A 15020-nucleotide genomic window follows, 5' to 3' on the forward strand; every position below is an offset into this window, starting at 1 on the left:
CAAAAAGCCGAAGGATAAGAATACTTTGGTACGTTTATGATAGGTTGATATATATTCTAACAATATCAATAGATAGGAAAAACTACGCATGCTCAGAAGAGTTTGAATGAGAGGCGGAAAAATCTGAGACTTTGTTACTATCCGGTACCCAGAAACAGTCAGTCGAAGAGGTATCCATCAATTTGTCAAATCATGAAAACAATAGTAGAATAATCCGAATTTGATTGTTTGATGCTTTTTGACGTGTATGTTTATCCATGTATTAATTAACTGATTGTGAAGGACTGGCTATTTCAAATACATATTTAAAACAATGTTCCAGTTCTTGAGTTCGAATCAGTAAATTTTGAAATCATTTGTCACAAAATATAAATAGGACCATGGGACAAATAAAAAAAAATTAGTTAAACATAGATTGCCACAGCACCACACACACTGGTGTATAATCATTCAACCTATTCTGTATTATGCAACATTTTACAAGTTATTCGTCAAATTAATGTAAATTCAAAATAACCTTACATATTCTAGATTATTTCGTGTCAATTTTATCGAGAAACTTAAAGATCCCTTGTAAATAGTAATGGGAGAAGTTTGTCAGCACTCTTGAGCAAATCAGTCTCATTATTAAATCATTCTTGTATATGTATATTCCATTACCTTATCAACTTTTTAAACTTGTGAACTCATTCTTCTAACAACTGTTAGATAATGCCATTTGTACTACGGATATAGAAACACAACAGGAATTTACAAGATAAATCAAATTTTAGCAAATTTTATAAAAATGACACGAAATCGCGGATTACATTTCTATCTGTTGTCATGATTTTCAAGCTTAAGTCCTTCATAAAAGATACATTATATAGGTCAACCTGTTTGTCTAAAGTCAAGAGTCACAGTTGTCGAGGTATAGATCTAGACAGCCATGAATGCAGTCGCTTCTGTGCTTCATCATCGGAAGCTATTCGTACGGAGGAGGTGGTTCGTCCGGCACAATGGGTGGCTGGCTGAAAATGTAAGCCGGCGACTCCGAATCGGTAGCGACTGCGGACGGTAAATGTGCACTGCTATCTAATATATCCTCGTTTGTGATTCCGTCCGTTTGTTCCAAGTCCCCACCACCAGAGACATTCGGCACTTCTTCAAGTCCCATCTCGCCTAACACATCATCATAAGATGGTAGACCCGGGATGTTAGACGACACCGCAATCATCTCTATGTCTTGGTATTCGAACGCCTCATTGTCGAGTTCGCCATTATGATGCATTAACTCACGTCTCCTTCTCATATACCTGTCCATCATTCGTCGTGAAGCAATCCTGGCGACAAAGGTACCGACGACTAAATCAAACAAGCAAAGAGCTATCAGCAAAGGTCCTACATATAAGAATGCGCTGTCCTCCTTCTCAGCTCTGTACACATACAATGTTATGGCAACAGATGGCACCAATACGATCGTTCCTATAGCAACTAAAAGGACGCCAATACACGAAATGCGTGAATATTTCCTGTACTTTTTGTCTCGTAGCAGCTCATAGTGAATTGAAGAGGGTGTACGGATTCTTGCAGGATTTGCCATTTCTTAGTTCGTATCGTGTATTACTTCATACATAAGTGTGCGCTGATCCACTACATGAAGACTCTTCGCCATTCACTTTTACACCACTACAAAGCGAAAAAAAAAGTTTTTGAATAGTACTTTAAGACTAATTGTCTGTAACTCTATTAATGAGGCGTTGAACAAAGCAAGGGGGCTTGGGACAATCTTTTTCACGTTATGTGTTCTACGTCACGTTATGTGTTCTACGTCACGTTCTATGATCAGTTATGTGTCCTCTATTCTGTACTCTATGTTCAAGTTCTGTGCATGTATTAACAAGAACAATAATCATGATAATAGGAACCAATCAAATGATTTCTCAAAGACCAAATCTTCAGTTCTAATGAAACTTGTTATACATTCTCTTACAGTTGAAAAGAGAAAGAGAATACATTTATTTACCAGAAGAGAAGAGACAATAAGAGGAGAGGAGAGGAGATGAGAGGAGAGGGGAGGGGAGGGGAGGGGAGAGAGGGGAGGAGAGGAGAGGAGAGAAGAGAAGAGAAGAGAAGAGAAGAGAAGAGAAGAGAAGAGAAGAGAAGAGAAGAGAAGAGAAGAGAAGAGAAGAGAAGAGAAGAGAGGAGAAGAGAGGAGAAGAGAAGAGAAGAGAAGAGAAGAGAAGAGAAGAGAAGAGAAGAGAAGAGAAGAGAAGAGAAGAGAAGAGAAGAGAGGAGAGGAGAGGAGAGGAGAGGAGAGGAGAGGAGAGGAGAGGAGAGGAGAGGAGAAGAGAAGAGAAGAGAAGAGAAGAGAAGAGAAGAGAAGAGAAGAGAAGAGAAGAGAAGAGAAGAGAAGAGAAGAGAAGAGAAGAGAAGAGAAGAGAAGAGAAGAGAATGAAGAGAAGAGAAGAGAAGAGAAGAGAAGCGAAGAGAACTTGAGAAGAGAAGAGAAGAGAAAAAGAAATTTTAAAAGAAAGAGCTAGAGAGGGGAAGGGAGCGGAGCGGAGGGGAAGGGAAGGCGGGGTGGGGAGAGGAATGGAGAGGATTTCGTTATATCTTATTTCTAAAACATGATAAATATCACGAAGTAGAACGAGTATCATATATAAATATGTATGTACTGTTGGCAACTAATATGTTCAAATTCTACTAAATATATCACCTCAGTTATAAATACATTCTGTATACACGTGAAACTTCGTTTTCATTTATATCTACTTTCTCATACAGTGTGTACCACCCTGCCCTCTCTCATTGACATTGCCATACGCCGGCGGTGAATTGTTCTGATCTAGAATTAGTCACTATTAGTGGATCGGACACCAGGATCTAAATTTACACGACCATAGCGAGTTCACACCGGTTCCTTGATAAAAAAAAATAACTTAAGTTTACCCAAACATCGTTAAAATATTGTACAAAATGTATTCAAGGAGTCTCCGCGAAGTTGAAATTGTAGGTTAATAATACAGCGGCCATATTAGAAATTCTACCTGTACAAAGTGTTTGGTCTCTGGTGTGGCGGGGGGGGGGGGGGGGGGGCTATCGTAAAATTATAATGGTACCGTGAGAAAGAAGTCGTTATCGGTGTTTTCTAATTTCGGTTAAAATTCTACAAAAATGTCCTGTGTACATACTTTATCGACCCATATACCTCATACGCACTGATTAAACGACTAAATCAATTTATTTGCATACGATCTCAATGACCCATTTTTTATTTGAATTATTGTCTATAACTGACGATAATGACTTTTAGGACAACAAATTAGTTTTTAACTTAGTATTGTTTGTTTATATCAAATCATACCGCTCGCATGAATAATTGCCTTTGAAGTTTCGTGTTTCAAGAGCATACTGAAATTTCATATCTATGCAGCGAATTGGAGTCTGCCATGTTGACCTTCGAGGGTCACCAGCTGTCAAAATTATGGAGTGGAAAATCCCCCTTCAAGTTATGCCGGATATACTCTACAGGGTATGACGTAGTCGAACCACTGTTACCAACAACTGGAGGACGTTGACTTTCCTTGTGTAATTCTTTTGCCGAATTTAGATGAAATTAAGTATTTAACGTGCAAAATAAAAAGGGTTCCGAAGTTGGACTCACCTTACCATTAATATTCATCTGATGATAGATGAGCAAATACTTGGCGACACATAGTGTCTGCACTAGTCAATCAACACTTCACCAACAACCGTGGAGTTCAGCCGGTTACTTAAATTTCTGTTCTCAGCTGGTTGGTTGCCCCTCGAGGACTGCCACTTGATCTTGATTCCTTGAGAGAGAATATGGCTAACGAACAGGGCCAAATATACCAGACTGTTCCTATGACATGGTGACTATTGAAAAAAATATATCATTGCAATGCAGTGGTCAAACAATTGATTATCTGTATCTCAAACACGTCATCTACCTGCACTGTGTATTATCAAAGTGAACATTGTACCCTGGATCGTCGTTACACAACACACCAATTTCAGTGACCACCGCACTCGTGTACAACAAGGTCATGCGTTCCCACAGACACAACAGCATAGATCAGTGTATACTTGGCGTCAATATATACCAATGTATATGTGCCTGTACCTGTACCCGAATCTCTACTTACCTACCTACATTTTATACTTGAAAAGGATTACCTACAAGTGTCTTGTACGTGCCTTTTCTATTTCTATGTATCATATGTCCGTGTCTGTTTTTATTTGTATGTATGTATGTATGTATGTATGTATGTATGTATGTATGTATGTATGTATGTATGTATGTATGTATGTATGTATGTATGACGCTGTATCTCTTTGGAATTTCCTGCCTGTCTCTCCATGTCGCAGTCTGTCTGGCTGACTGGCTGTCTGTCTGTCTGTCTGTCCGCCCGCCCCTCCCTCCCTCCCTCCCTCCCTCCCCCCTCCTCTCTCTCTCTCTCTCTCTCTCTCTCTCTCTCTCTCTCTCTCTCTCTCTCTCTCTCTCTCTCTCTCTCTCTCTCTCTCTCTCTCTCTCTCTAATACACATTACAAAGATAATGTTTCAATTTTTACATTTACATTTAATAAAAACACAATTGGGTGGTTAACGTTGGAGTTTATTGATATGAATGCATCTGAGTGCATCTATTACTTACTGTACTTATAGCAAACATATAGATGGAGGAAGGAGGAGTCAGTGTTTTCCAATATTACTGATACGCACGTGAAGGTTTATTACAACTTGTATGTAAGTACTGCCCCACGAAACAGTCTATAGATTTCCATTGCTTCTCTGGGGATGCACTACAAGTTCAACTCTGGCTGACCCACTTCCCAAATACTTATTTTGGGTGTACAGCTATTGTAAGGTATGCCACTCCCCTTCAGGTATCAGCAATATTACAGATACCTGAAAATCGCCTTATCCTGGAGACAGATTCGCCATATTTTCCCCCTCCCAATTGTCCTAAACCAAACACCCCCAGTATATAGGAGGTGTTGGGTTTTGTTAGCCAATATTCGGGGCATTACTCTCCGTGAATTACTCCCTGTCACTGTGAGGAATACCCGTACCGCCCTTTATGGCTTCACTTAAAGGATAGGTCTCCCCATTCGATTTATAAGGGGGAAGAAGGGAAACTATGTTTATTATGTGGCTTACACTTGTGGTGTGTCATGACACTTGTTGCCTCCTTGGAGGTAAGAAGCTGTACATCGACAGACTATATGGGGGTAAAAATACATGATAAACATCCAAAGATCTGATTACAGTGTTAGTACACGGCCATTGGCACTAGGATCTTCAGGAGGTGAACAGATGACCAGTGGTAGTGTACTATCCAACTAAATGTTTTTAGTTAAAAGCTAGGGATGGCACTAATCAAGCCAAGAGACCACAACATTTGTTTACAATCCCTAGTTAAGGTATTATTTTTAGTTATCAATACCTTGATAAAGACATCAAGGTAGCTAGTCATTGTACTATATTTTAATGGCTAGTTAGTTCAGTTATTTGTACCTCGTGACAGGTGAGGTAAATAATTCAATAGCTGTTTTAATATAGCTAGTTCAGTATAATCGCATGTACCTTGTTAAAGATAATGGGAAGTTGTTTCAGGTACCATGTTTATGTACATGTAGCTCTTCTTTCTCCCCTAGTAACAGTCCCAGGTGGATACTCTTGGGCTATTTCACTCCCACAATATCCTCTCAGGGTGCAGCCCTTTTTAAATGAAGTTGGGGGAGGGGGTGTTGTATAAACGGTTTTCAGTGCCCCTCTGAAAACCGTCCTATATAGTTAATGGAGCAATCCATTAGGACGCCTTCAACGGAGAAGGAACTTCTATTGGTATATAAGCGTGTCTACCCGAAAATCCCGGGGGACTAAAATGAAGATAGGGTATGTATGACAAGACAAGAGGAGAAATCTCTAAAAAGTTATACGTACGCAGCCACACTACAAACGACGTTTGTCTAGCCTGACGGAAGTCAGTCCAGGAAAGCCAAATTACGTTGGTTGTGATTACAACAATGTCATAACAGACTGGAATGACTGTCGAATATTAGTACAAGTGTCTTTGAACGCCTAACAGGTCAAATAAGTTATATCGATGTATGTCCAGAATACTCAGATGATTAACAACACGACCATCGTTTGCTTTGGTTTAAATATTTGTGGAGACTACGTAGATATCTATACATTTCTGTAATGCAGAATGGTGTACAGAAAAGCCCAAGCCATCGATAAACATTAGGGTACAACAGCAAATAAACTAAGTATTAATGAGAAAAACACAAAATTCATGTTTATTAGAGGCCGTAGAAAAGAAATGAATATTAGTGGAACCATGTGCATTAATGGTAACGTTATCGAGCAAGTTGATTCTGCATCTTTTGTTGGCATCGTCTTTGATAACCTTCTTTTATGGAATATGCACATTGACGCTGTCAATAAGACTATTAAGAAAAAATAGGAATCATTTATAAACTTAGGGACTTTGTACCCCAAAATATACTTATTTTACTATATAAAACTTTCGTCCAACCACATATAACGCACGGCATAGAAGTCTGGGGAAGCACTTTTTCCTCCTATTTGAATTGTATTTTACTAGCTAAGCTCAAAAAATGGCGGTGCGAGCAATCACACATAGCCAGTCCGTGATCCATTCTTCACCACTTTTCAACACTCTAGAAATTCTTGATGTACATAAACTGCACAGGTTTTTGGTGAGTACCATTGTTTATGATTTGCTGCACAATAACTTACCACATTCTGTTGATGAATACTGCAATGTGTTAAACTATGAGTACAATACCCGACAAAAAGAACAAAATAATTTATCCGTACCTACTGTGAAAACATTCTATGGTAAACAGTCAATGACATACACAGGTGCAGTTACATGGAATTCGATACAGCACAGCACAAGAAATGAACCACGAAGGCAGCGATTCAAGTCATCACTATGTAAAGATTTACTAAAAGAGTATGTAATATAACATTGTACAGTTCTAATATAATATATGACTTCTTTTCATTGTGGCACTCGTATATACATGTATCATGTGTATAGGGGGGATGGTGAGGGGAGGGGGTTAAGGGTAGAGCTACTTTTTGTATATTTATTTGCACTCTAAACTTATACCATTATTTACTTTAGCCAGGAGTCAGACAAGATTAGCATAGCTATTTTCTGACTCCTGTTATCCGATCTAGTTTGCTTTTCCTGTATTTACGTTTGTATTGTACTTATTTTTGATCGGGTAATGAAATATATATCATATATCATATCATATCATATCATATCATATCACAATAAATCCATTCACACTATTATGAGGTCACTAACCCTAAAATACATACACATGTATTCATCACATATTGTATATTCTGCAATGTGTACAGCTACACATATGATTACAGTCAAAATAAATAGTTGATTACGCAGTACGCCGACCACTGAATTACAACTTTATGGAATTTACAGCAACGTTTTTACAATTTACGAAAATAAAATGGCCCGATTACGAAGTAGTAAAATACCCTTGTCCAACTTCATGCCTGTAATTATAGTTATAAGCATGCATAGCATACATATAATTAGTTAATAATTGTGTACATGTGATTTTACAAATAATAATGTTCAATGTCTCAAATTGTAAGTTTTCATATCGTGTTAAACATTCTTACACATAAATTACATACGAAAACAATGAAACTGATTTGATAAAGACACACTTAGTAAGTAATGTGGTAACTGATAACTGTTGACAACAATATAAATGTCCTTTTAAAAAGCTTCCCTACGATCGTTAGACCCATATATATATTTGGAGACGTACAGGATCATCATCATCATCATCATCATCATCATCATCATCATCATCATTGTCATTCAAGTTAAGATTCTCCCGATTTATCGGCACTATCTTTAATTGCATCTTCATATGATGGAAGACCTGGTACAGGTACTGTATTGAATTCATCAGGTGCAAGCTGTATGACACATGACCCATGTTGCCAGTCACCTGTGTACAGATACGGATGATGAGATGATGATACCACTGTGCTGTGACGTTAAGAAGAAAAGGAATATCGTGAATATATGGCATTTGGTTTGTTTTGATGTGATCGATCGGTCAGTAAACCAATCAATCAATCAATCAATCAATCAATCAATCAATCAATCAATCAATCAATCAATCATGATAGAACAACCATCCCAACAACCAGGAAAGCAAGTAACAATAACCAACCGACTAATCAGACTTTATCTAACGTAGCCCAAATACTCCATGGCGATCTGGTTTGACATGCGTACTGGCGGACAACATTGTCGCGTCAGATAGCCAAGTCTCTGGACTAGTATCTATATGTTCCATGGTTAGGGGAAATAATCAAAGTTTAGTCAATATTCTTCATGCTGAAAATCATCAAACAAATTTGAAATTTGATAACCAAGAAAACATAACATTCCTTCAGTTATAAATCTCAGTTGCCTAAAGTCTTAATAATTGTAACCTACGATTACAGAGCTCTACAGAAAATACATTATGGTAATCTGGATGCCACCGTGTTTATCATATCATAACCACAGGTACTCGAATCAATCTGTATTTTAAAAATAAATGTATGGTAAATAAGACTTTACCATACATTTAAAAACAAAATCATACAGATTGATTCGAGTACCTGTGATCATAACGATACCGCGACGTTATAGGAACTAGACTTAATACTATGAGGACTCCTTGGGATGATTCCGCAACCCTATTAGTCTAATAAAACGTTTTATAAAGTATCACACAGTCTAGAGTCAGCTCATGCGGGGATTTTGACAACCGTCTCCCCACTCAACTTGACTCGAGGCTAGAAATGTCAGGATGTGATTTGACTTACCTCTGAGACCCTACATTCCATCCTTCATAACGTGCAGGAAGAGTGTTGGCATTTGATATGGTGGCAAGTTGGGGTTCTTCATCCGTGGCTAGGGTTTCATTTCCGGAGTTCCTGTTAGCCTGTTTGACTAGCCTTGTCATTTTACCGTAAATTACAAATGTCGATGCAAGACAGACGAATGACAGCAATAGCAAAATAGGTCCAACAACAGTCAACGGAGATCCAGTTCCGTAAAAAGCGATACCAACTATCGTAATAATGACGCCGTTAATCGCTAATATTACCCCAAGTCCCACGGATGTGAAGAGTGCACCTTTGTAGGTTCCATGCCGTTCTGATAAGCCCGGAGATTGATCTATGTTTTCGTTCATGTCTCCCTTGAATTGAAATATGATAATCGTGCTCTCTTCCTCGGTGTCCGTTCAAACCAAACCAACAATGTTGTTTGACCGTGCCTGGGGCAACGTAAAGACTACGACTCGAAGACCTATCGCAGAATTTCGTCCTTTAGATCTGTTTACAACAGCAGTCAGGAAATCGAGCGGCTGCTCATGGCGATATGATACCACCACTAAAAGAATGGCACAGCAGCAAGGAATTCCTACAGACCGTTCTGAAATGACCAAAAAACGTTACTACATTTTGACACGATTTACGAATCATATATGAAATGCCAGAATTTACACATTGTATTCAATGTCACGTGGTATATGTTCAATATATAGATAGTTTTCATAGAGGCAAATATTTATTTTACCTTGCGTCAACGTTAATATTATACAAGTTTGTTGACTATATTGCCCATCGTAAATGGGACAATAGCAGTATGTCTATTTGTACATTATGTACACTCCTTACACGTATAAAGAATGGCAATCAATAACATACTGAACGTATGATTACATATACTCAAATGTTATCTTATCAGAAAGAAAATAAATTTGGATCGGTTGTCCATGTCGTCTGTAAATAAACAAGCGCATGATGAGTGTTATCTTGCACCCGTGACACTGCGATATCTGTCACGCAGGTAGATATATGTAGGTGTGCCGTGAACAACCAGATCCCGTCACATGGGTCAACTGAATTCGTTGGTATCAAAGAGCAAATATTGCTTGACGAGACCCCTGAAGAATACTATAGTGCGAACCTTTGTCTGATATTACTCACCATAACGTACGAGCTTCACAGTTTGTACACGTGTGGTCAACTAGGTGAGGGCCCGGGAGGGAGTTTAGGTCAAGTCCGTTAAATTCCGACTGGAGTCTGGTACGAGCGATGGCCGATCGGTGTTGTCGTCCGTTGTCCCTTGTTTGATCATCTCTAATTTATGTGCATGCTTTGAAGAGGTTTGATATGTGGACTTTGACAGGATACAAGTCTATTTTCTTTCGGTAAATCATTTACTCGCATAATCAAAATATTAATAGAAGTTTATCAGTAATCGTCACAAGAGGGAGTACTACGACATTCGAGTGCCTTGCTTATTAATATTTATCCAATTATGCAGTTTCGTCAGACTGCCACTGGGGCGGCTCTCTTGGAGCGATGCAGTGAAGCTATTGCAAGGTTGCCACTGATTGGAAAACATAGTACTTGTTATATACTTTATCACTAAGAATACACTGAGCCAACAGATGTGCTTGTTTCCTTTGTTTTCTAACCGATCAGAATGAACCTTGTAAAGTGCTTCTCTGGCTCTCTTCCGTCTAGAAAGCCAGAAAGTATAGGTAATCCCCAGAAATAACCGAGATTATCCAATGATGGGGGAAGGGGGGGGGGTGTCATTTTTTAGCAATGTTTTCGAAAAAACGCCCTTGGCAGAGGGTCACATCTTATGTAACAGACTGGGCCCCTGGCACTTGTAATTACTATATGCTCCCTTATATACATCAAAGTCTATACTATCATACATCTTATATGTATGTATGTATGTATGTATGTATGTATGTATGTATGTGTGTGTGTGTGTGTGTGTGCGTGCGTGCGTGCGTGCGTGCGTGCGTGCGTGCGTGCGTATGTATGTATGTATGCATGCATGCATGCATGCATGCATGCATGCATGTATGTATGTATGTATGTATGTATGCATGTATGTATGTATGTATGTATGTATGCATGTACATATGTGCGTAGGTAGGTAGGTAGGTAGGTAGGTAAGTGTATTTTTTGATTACCATATGCATGTGACAACGTAACCCTTATCTCCTATAACGAACGCATGCTTCAGATATGTATTCTCATGCCTTATATGTCGCCATAATGATAACATAATTATGCTAAATTATATCACCACGATAGTGGATGTTTACACTTTAGAAGTAGTCACGCATACATATAACGTTACCCGTAATGACCAATTGTGCATCATATGCATTTTGTATCAACTAGCCTGCTGCAACCCCTTGGTATTTGAACACCGCTGTCATTTAAGTGTGTTGCGACATTCCATTTTATTAACATCAAATCGGGAGTTGCAGTTGGGGAAAGGTAAGAAAGTGTTGTGCATGTGTTTTATCATATCTTCTCTGTACGGAAAAAACCCAACACATTTGGCCATATGGAGAAAGCTTGTGCAGTGGCGGTGTAAAGGTTGTGAATATTAGACAAAGTTATACTTTCTGATCTAATTTACTAACACGTGAACGACAATTTTGTTTGTATAGATGAACTGACATATTTGCAATTTTCTTTGGCGGACTAGACAGTAATTTGTTCCACCAGCGATGTATGATGTAACTGCATGTACCTGTAGTACGTACAATTATACACTATGTATCGCAATTATTATCATAATGGCTCTGAGTCTAAGCCTAAGCCTAGTCAGTAGCCATATAAACATATGGAAATTCAATTATTTGCTCTAGACTTTTTATTTACAAACAGTTTTATGTATATGTGTAGTTGTGAGACATGGCCAAATATAGGGTGACCCTAAAACGAATGACAACCTGAATGACGGAAAACGAATGACAGCATTTCTAGGTGGTAAACAGTGGAATGACACCCTTTTCTACATTCAGTTAGTTGAATGACACCCTCTGCACTGTAAAACCAGTGGAATGACAGCCGCCACTCTATAAAATAAGTGGAATGACAGCACTTTCAATGCTTTAGAACTGGAATGACAGCATTTCTAGGTGGTAAACAGTGGAATGACACCCTTTTCTACATTCAGTTAGTTGAATGACACCCTCTGCACTGTAGAACCACTGGAATGACAGCCGCCACTCTATAAAATAAGTGGAATGACAGCATTTTCAATGCTTTAGAACTGGAATGACAGCATTTCTAGGTGGTAAACAGTGGAATGACACCCTTTTCTACAGTGCAGAGTGTGTCATTCAACTAACTGAATGTAGAAAAGGGTGTCATTCCACTGTTTATCATCTAGAAATGCTGTCATTCCAGTTCCAAAGCATTAACAATGCTGTCATTCCACTTATTTTATAGAGTGGTGGCTGTCATTCCAGTGGTTCTACAGTGTAGAGGGTGTCATTCAACTAACTGAATGTAGAAAAGGGTGTCATTCCACTGTTTACCACCTAGAAATGCTGTCATTCCAGTTCTAAAGCATTGAAAATGCTGTCATTCCACTTATTTTATAGAGTGGCGGCTGTCATTCCAGTGGTTCTACAGTGCAGAGTGTGTCATTCAACTAACTGATTGTAGAAAAGGGTGTCATTCCACTGTTTACCACCTATAAATGCTGTCATTCCAGTTATAAAGCATTGAAAATGCTGTCATTCCACTTATTTTATAGAGTGGCGGTTGTCATTCCACTTGTTTTACAGTGCAGTGTGTGTCATTCAACTAACTGAATGTAGAAAAGGGTGTCATTCCACTGTTTACCACCTAGAAATGCTGTCATTCCAGTTCTAAAGCATTGAAAATGCTGTCATTCCACTTATTTTATAGAGTGGCGGCTGTCATTCCAGTGGTTCTACAGTGCAGAGTGTGTCATTCAACTAACTGATTGTAGAAAAGGGTGTCATTCCACTGTTTACCACCTAGAAATGCTGTCATTCCAGTTCCAAAGCATTAAAAATGCTGTCATTCCACTTATTTTATAGAGTGGCGGCTGTCATTCCAGTGGTTCTACAGTGTAGAGGGTGTCATTCAACTAACTGAATGTAGAAAAGGGTGTCATTCCACTGTTTACCACCTAGAAATGCTGTCATTCCAGTTCTAAAGCATTGAAAATGCTGTCATTCCACTTATTTTATAGAGTGGCGGCTGTCATTCCACTGGTTTTACAGTGCAGAGGGTGTCATTCAACTAACTGAATGTAGAAAAGGGTGTCATTCCACTGTTTACCACCTAGAAATGCTGTCATTCGTTTTCCGTCATTCAGGTTGTCATTCGTTTTAGGGTCACCCCCAAATATATATATAGTTGAACACTTCAATATCTCTGTTAATATCTCTGTGACTGAGCGTTATCTAAAATGATAGAAATTCTGGTTATATCAGCGAGTTGGTGAATCTTATAGCAAAAATAGGTGACTAATTGACAGCAAAAAGGTGTCATCAATTTTTACTCAGCGAATCACATGTACAGGCAATTTAATGCACACAGTAGGCAATGTCAATTTCAAAGTCATTCACACAGTATACCAACTCATGTAAATTTGTTATATAGCATGAAGATTTATAAAAGATAAGGGTAAATAAAACATTGTCGATCGAACTGAGAGGGTGAGGGTGGGGGTAGAAGCAAAATCACCAAGGGGAAAACTGGCCGGGAGCATACTAAAGGGCCGGGGGGGGGGGCAACGGGATGGGGCTGACAACTAACTACTTCTACTATACCATTCTATACAATACTTCTTGTCAAATGTTCACATTCACTGATATAGCAGATATCTCATAATGAGCTATGATCTATAATTGGAGATACTTAGTCGGCAGATCTTTACGGGGATCTTTCCCCTTCAAACCTTGATTTGGGGAAACGACATTATAACTGTGATGGCTACTGGTTGGGAGGTAGTTCTCCGTGTTTTTTGCGTCGCAGTCACACGTACGTCATGACAACGAATGGTTATCTCTATGTGGTCAATGAGGGCGCACAGTACAAGGATATTCGAGTACGGTTATGTAGATGACAAAAACAACTCGTTTAACTTTAATTTTAGTAATATAATGCGAAGCTCCCAGGACTGTAAGAGAGTATAGTTGGGAGGGTGAAAACGTTTTTGAAAGTACGACCATTTAGCAGGCCATTTAGAAGGCTTAGCATACAATATCAAACATGGACTTACATGTTAATACATGAATTGAGTCAATTTTCTATCCAATATATACGCGTTTGTGTTAATATTCACATGGAAAAAATGTTATTTTACTATTCACTAATGTCTATATATGTTCATCAAAAATGTATTGGTATTCGTCAAACGCATGCGTACGTACGCCATGCAATTAAATGACCTTCCGTCGTACACCAGAAACGAGATCGTAGCGTATGGACGTTCATGACAAGCAAATGTATCATTTGAGCAATACGAAAAAGAAGTTGATGAAAATAAATATAATTTACCGAATACAAAACATGATTTATCAATAACTGTTGAAAATTAGAAAAAATACAATTGACTTGGTGAATACCGCAACATTTTTGACGATTAAAAAAAGAAAAAGAAATTACATGTAAGCACATGAACAGACGTTTATACTGAACACATGAAATTTACGAATACAAACATTGATTTATGCCATGCAAATATCGATTTTAAAATACTAAATTAATCAACGAAACATGAAATTTTTATGAAAGAAAATGCGTTTTATTAGATATTGCATGCAATACATAGCTTTCAAAAAGAATTCCGGAAAAATAATAAATAATCTGATGTTTTTTATTTAAAAGGAACGGTCAGAAATGATTTTGGATAAATTATTTCAATTTTCCCTGCAAGTTGATGAAGATGAAAAACTGTTGTAATCTCCTTTGAGTATACTAAAAGGAAATATTGCGAATAACTGTAAAATAAAAAAGACATGAAACTGGGAAAGATAAGATTTCTGTCTATAATTGTAACAATCGTCAAAAGCCTCCCCTCCAGCTGTTCAGAGATTTTCGTCTGGTTGCCCCGATATTACGCTGTAAA

The sequence above is a fragment of the Glandiceps talaboti genome, chromosome 5 (assembly GCF_964340395.1).
Source record: "Glandiceps talaboti chromosome 5, keGlaTala1.1, whole genome shotgun sequence".
Taxonomy (NCBI): domain Eukaryota; kingdom Metazoa; phylum Hemichordata; class Enteropneusta; family Spengelidae; genus Glandiceps; species Glandiceps talaboti.